We start from the raw sequence: 6,274 nt of genomic DNA, 5'->3' as shown, positions 1-6,274 counted from the left end.
AATAATTATTAATAACATATTGGTCTCAGTCTCTCTCTTTTTCTCTCTCAAAAAGTGACTCTTCCTCTACTTTTCAGTTTTGTAACCTACTGCACTAAATTTATGCAGTAAACATTTGCTGGACACTTACTTTGGTCTAACCAGCTCCCAATGTTGAATATTTATGTTTTACTCATATTTTCCTATTATAAATATAAAAAAGGAATTATTGCCTGAAAACAAATTTGCCATTTAAGAAAACAGCTCATGAAGCATACAATTATAACTTCCAGTTTGACTATTATGAGATAATTTGCTTAGGTAGGTACAGAAAACTAATTATTTTTAACAAAAGGTGAAATGCGAAGTCTTTTCTCATCCTGTTCATTTCCTCTGTTGGGGACAGGACAACAGAATTACAGAGATGGAAACATGTAGTCTGGAGAGAGAGAGGCGCTTAGCCAAAGACTATCCCAGAACTGTCCTCTACCCCATCTGTCTAGTCTTCATGAGTCAGATTTCTGATAAGAAAACTAGTCCCCTGGAGTGTACAGAGGGGTGACACTGAGCCAGAGTGTTGTTAAGAGTAGATGCCATTTGTGATGGCCATGGCACGACCATTTCTCTGGGGTCACCTGTTAGAATGCTTCTCAGTACTAGTTGCTGAAAACTGTGACTTGAATTGGTTTTTAAAATGAGGAAATGTGTTATCTCACGTTCTCACATAACTAGAAGTCCAGAGGTAGGACAGATTCCCGGAACGGTAAGATAAGCCTCTCACTGATGTCACCAAGGTCCCAAGTTCTTTCAACACTCAGTTCTGCCTTCCTCAGTGTTGGCTTCATCCAGACCCTGGCTCCCTTGGTGGTAACTAGAGGGCTGCCAGGGGCCATAGAGCTGCCTGTTGCTTTTCTCCACATTCAGCATAAAGAAAAACAGAGAGACATCTCCCTCCAATATAAATTCTTTTCAGTTCAAGCCAACCAGTGGTTCTCAATACTGCTATACATTACAATCCTCAGGAGTGCTTTATTATTTATTATTGCTATTATTTCATTTTAATGGATTAATTTTTAAATCAATTTATTGTTTAGTAATTGGTATATAATTGGTATATAATTGATGTATTATTTATTTACTTGCTATTTTAATTTTTTTTAAAGATTTTATTTATTTGACAGACAGAGATCACAAGTAGGCAGAGAGGCAGGCAGAGAGTGGAAGCAGGCTCCCTGCTGAGCAGAGAGCCCGACACGGGGCTTGATCCCAGGACCCTGAGATCATGACCCGAGCTGAAGGCAGAGGCTTAACCCACTGGGCCACTCAGGTGCCCCGCTATTTTAAACTGCTCCATACCTATGCCTTATTGCTGGAAATATTAATTTATTAGTCTGGGATGGGCCCCGGCTGGAAGTAGTTTTTTAGGAGCTCCCAAGTGAGTCTGATGTACAGTCAGTGGGGAGAACCCCTGGATTAGGCTGGTTAAGGTCACCTGCCCACCCCTTGGACTAACAATCACCAGGGTGACATCAGGAACGGAGTGGCTTAGAAAAGTGGATCTCAGAGTGTGACCCAGACCAGGAGAAGCAGCTTCATTTGCATATTGCATATGCATATGCATCCATAATGCAAATTATTGGGCCCCACCCAGACCTGCTGAATCAGAAGCTCTACCTGTGGATCTGTGGTTTAGTACAGATCTGTGCTTTAGCAAGCTTGACAGGTGATTGGGATGGATGCTAATGTTGGAGACACACTGCCTTAGACCAATCAGATTTTTTCTCTGGAGCTAGGGAGGAGGTGTAAATATGTGAACAAAATAAAGTTTCTGTTAAACAGTGAGCCTCAGGTCACTGGAGCCTTTAGTATTCCCCCTTTCATAGTCAGGCTGGAAAAGGGAGGAAAGAGGAGGGATTAGTGACCTGAACCCCAGAGAACCCTGGTTGTACAGAACCATCTCTCAACGGTTCCACCAAGGCTCAGCCACCACAATGGGCTATTAGGATGGGAAGAAGACATGTTCTATTGGTATCTGTTCCTTCCTACCTTGGGGAATCCCTGGAAGTTTCTGCAGGAGCCCAAGGGCTGAAAAGACTCTCTTGGTCTAGACTTTCTTGAAAACACTGTGAACTCATTTCAACCACTGTACAGTTTCAACAGGATCCTGGAAAAGAAAAAAGGCCTTTAGATAACACAGGAAATCTGAGTACAATAAGGACTTTTGTTAAAAATAATGTATCAATATTGGTTCATAAGTTGTGACAATATACCATATCTGTACTAAATCAGATATTAATTGGGAAACTGGGCATGGGGCATATGGGAACTCGTCACAATTCTCCTGTAAATCTAAAACTACTCTAAAATACAAAGGTTTTCAAAAATACAGTGCATTAAGGGACAGTTGAGTGGCTTAGTCAGTTAAGTGTCTGCTTCCTGCTTGGGTCATGGTCTCAGGGTCCTGGGATGGAGTCCTGTATCAGGTTCCTAGCTCAGCAGGGAGCCTGCTTCTCTCTCTGCCTGCTACTCCCCGGCTTGTGCTCTCTCTCTCTTTGACAAATACAATCTTAAAAAAAAAAAAATACGATACATTAAGATGTGAAATTCTAATGGATAAAAACATTTTGGAAAAGGCTTTATGAAATTAAGCATAAATCATTCTTTAAAATACTCCACGTTAATATAAGCTTGACCCTGCTATATTTTTATGATCAGTGTCACGTTTTTAGTCAGAGCAAATGCTTTTAAAACATTTTCGGCTTTAAGCAGGAGCTGACTTGGAAAATATTAATGAAGATTCCTGATAGTTCACACTTCCCAGAATCTGCACATGGCCTGAATTATCAAAGAGCAAATGAGAGAGGCTTAAGTTTGTCCATATGTTAGAACAGTTAAGAACCCATATAGGGGCGCCTGGGTGGCTCAGTCAGTAAAGCCTCGGACTTGATTTCGGCTCGGGTCATGATCTCAGGGTTGTGAGATTCAGTCCTCCTTCCTCTCTCTCCCTCTCCCTCTGCCCCTTCCCACCCACCTCTCACTCCCTCTCTAAAAAAAAAAAAAGAAATAGAAGAAATAAAAAAGGATGTGTTGGAACTCTCCCACTCTTCCATGTTGTTGGTGGGAATGTAAAATGGGGCAGCTGCTGTGGAAAATAGTGTGGTGGTTCCTCAGAAAGTTAAACAGGATTACCATAGGATCCAGCAATTCCACTCCCACACATATACCCCAAAGAACTGAAAGCAGGTTCTCAAATACTTACATATGTATGCTTATAACAGCATTACTCAAAATAACCCCACAGTGGAAACAACCCAAATGTCCACTAGCTTATGAATGGATAAACACAAGTGGTATATCCATACAATGGAGTATCATTCAGCCTCAAAAAGGCATAAAGTCCTGACACATGATATCACACAGATGAACCTGGAAAACATGCCAAGTGAAAGAAGTGAGTCACGAAAGATCCCATATCCTGTGGTTCCACTTATGGGGACTATCAGATTGAAAGCAGACTGGTGGTGGCCAGGGGCTGGGGGGAGGTAGGAACTGGAGGAACTGCTTAGTGGGTACAGGGTTTTCATCCGGAGTGGTGAAAATGTTTTGGCACTAGACAGAGGCCGTTGTTGCACAACATATGAGTGTACTAAGTGCCGCTGAATTGTTCCCTTTAAACGAGTTTATTTTATGTTTTGTCATTTTCACCTCATTAAAAAGACAAACACAGAAGAGGATGAGAGTGGGCGCTCTCTCTGTTCTAGTTGAGAAGACAGAGGCATTCCAGGTTCCCTCTCCCACCTACCAGAGACTCCTTCATGAAGAGCTCATGTCCAGCCCCTCGGGCCTTGATTTTCTCATCTGTAGGAAAATGAAGTTGGACCAAGTGACCACTAAGATCCCTTTCAGCTCTCATTCAAAGGCAAAGAAATTTACCACACTTCTTTCTCCCTGACTCAACCATGTGCTTGAAAATGACAGCATCTGTCCCGCAGATGGACCCTGGAAGACAATATTATTGTAACTAAATGACATGGACATTAATTTGTTTTAGTTATGAATATGAAAAGTATTTTAATATTATTATAATGTCACACATTAATGGGCAAATAACGAAAGCAAATGTACTTTAATGCTTAGCTTGGGGTTTGCCACTCTGAGGCTCAGCCTCCAAGCCTGCCCGTGGCTCCAGCCTGTCTGCCCCTGTCTGTGTAATCACACTGAGTGCTTTTTGCCAGGCACAGTATCTCGGGCTCCTTTGCCAAGTGTGGAGCTGGCAGCCCCAAGTGGATTGGGGGCCCTTGATTGATTAATAGGCACCCTAGCTGAGCAGGAAGGGTGGGAAGGGATTGAATCCCCTTCCATACTGCCCACATTGTGCAGCCAAATCATCTAGAGCAGTTGAAGGCTGTCAGTCACTAGAACTTGTTTATAGACTATTATTCTAGTTACAACTAGACTAGTGACAACCATCAAAACATTAGCTGCCTAGTAAGCCAAGGTTACCCAGTTCTGGGTTTTAAAGTCCTGGGTCAATATGTGCATTCTGGGAGATGGGTACGAATGCAGTCTTCTGTGTTTTGCTGACTGCTACTTCCCCCACCTGCTACTGCAGATTTTCAGCCCTCTGTAAGTTCCCTTCTAATTACTCCTCTGAGTGTCAGGTGTATCTGCAGAGAAGTTTTAACCAGCAAAATTTCAGCCAGCTACCAAGGATTGTCTGTCATTTCCTCCTTTTTTCATTCAGGTATCAACTTCTAAGGTCTACAGCAGACCCCAAAGCTGCAAATGCTACAAGCCATAGCCTACCAGGGCCCATATTCAGGCCACCTCAGACCACATCTCTCCTGGGTATCCCATTATCCATAATGTCCCTGGAGATCACTGAATGGACCAGAGCAGTTCCTGGCTGTGTGGGGGATCCTGCTGAAGTGGGAGAAGTGCTTTCCTCCCTTCCAGTATGGCATCTTCGTTTCCCTCCTTGCTCAGATGAACAGTCAGTCCTTCAGCTTTTGCTTTAGGTCTCCTGCCCCCAGGGCTGGACCATTTACCATGGCTGGATGGGGAAAACAGAGCCAAGAGACAAATACCTTGCGGACTGCCTCCTTCACTGGCCTCTGGTTCTGGACCAGGCCGATCTGCCAGACCCTTTTCCAGTGGCTTCTATTTGAGCAGGTTCCCCAGGTCCTCAAGCAAATGGATCTTGTAGCCTTTCAGACAAGTCCAGACATGCCCCAAACCCTTGTGGAAGTTGCACACCAGATTCCCAGTAACTATTTATTAGGTACCCTGGGGGGGCCCCAGGAGGATGGGCTCCTGTCATCAAGAAGCTGCTGTGGACATTTGGACAACAGCTCGTGGAGGCTGGCCGAGTCAAGACTTTACCCCAGTCGGTGTGGCTCCTGTTGGAGGGTCATGCGGACAGTGCCAACTATTCATTGTCTTGGCAGAGAACCTCCTCTCAGGATAACAGAAGTTCCACCAAAGGTTTCTTATTGACTGCTCCTCTGGAACATTCCTCAGGTTCTTACTCCACCGAGTGCCCCTGTCTGCTTCCTTCCATCATGTAGCAGCAGCCCTTTCCTATTCTACGCTTTGTTCTTGGCTTGGATTTCACCATTTCTTCCTTTCGTATCTCTCCCCTAGCCTGCTGAGCAGAGAGGGCTATGGGAAGGAGAATGAAAGTGAAAAAGCTGTAGAGGATTGTGTACAAAATACACAATACCTGTAAAACTTGTACATTTTTTTGTTCCACTTAAATGAAGAACCTGAATGTAATCTAATGTAAAATTTAAAATATGGAAATAACTTTGCATGCAATTTATGAAACTTTTCCCCCTGATTCTAATCTCTGGTGTTTGGTAGGAAAGGGAATGAAAAAAATCCATAAAGCAGTCAGCTTACCTTTGGATAACTAAAAAGTTTTTCAGGTGGTGTCCATCCCTCCTGCTTAAGTGTAGTTTCTTGTAAAAAAAAAAAAAAAGTGAGCTTGGAGGCCTAGAATTTAGTCTGTCTTTTGGGGGATATACTTAGATGGTTGTTACATGAGCATGTGATTAATTCTGAAGGCAGACTTTCCCTATTTGAGTAAGCAGCTTGCAAGAGAAGTCGATGAAAACATCCAACAAAGCAAAATACAGCATTTTCAGGGTTCAGTCAGATAAGATCCAGCATTTCTTCTGTGCATCCCCCCCCCCAATTGAGAGGACGCAGGGCTTTGGGGACACAGGGGTTAGGGAAATGTTTGAGTTCAAACTGGATTTCTCCCAGTCTTCAGTGGCTTGAGTCTCCTGACCTG

Source organism: Martes martes, assembly GCF_963455335.1.
Source record: "Martes martes genome assembly, chromosome: 7".
NCBI classification, from domain to species: domain Eukaryota; kingdom Metazoa; phylum Chordata; class Mammalia; order Carnivora; family Mustelidae; genus Martes; species Martes martes.
Note: the sequence above shows the minus strand (reverse complement) of the source record.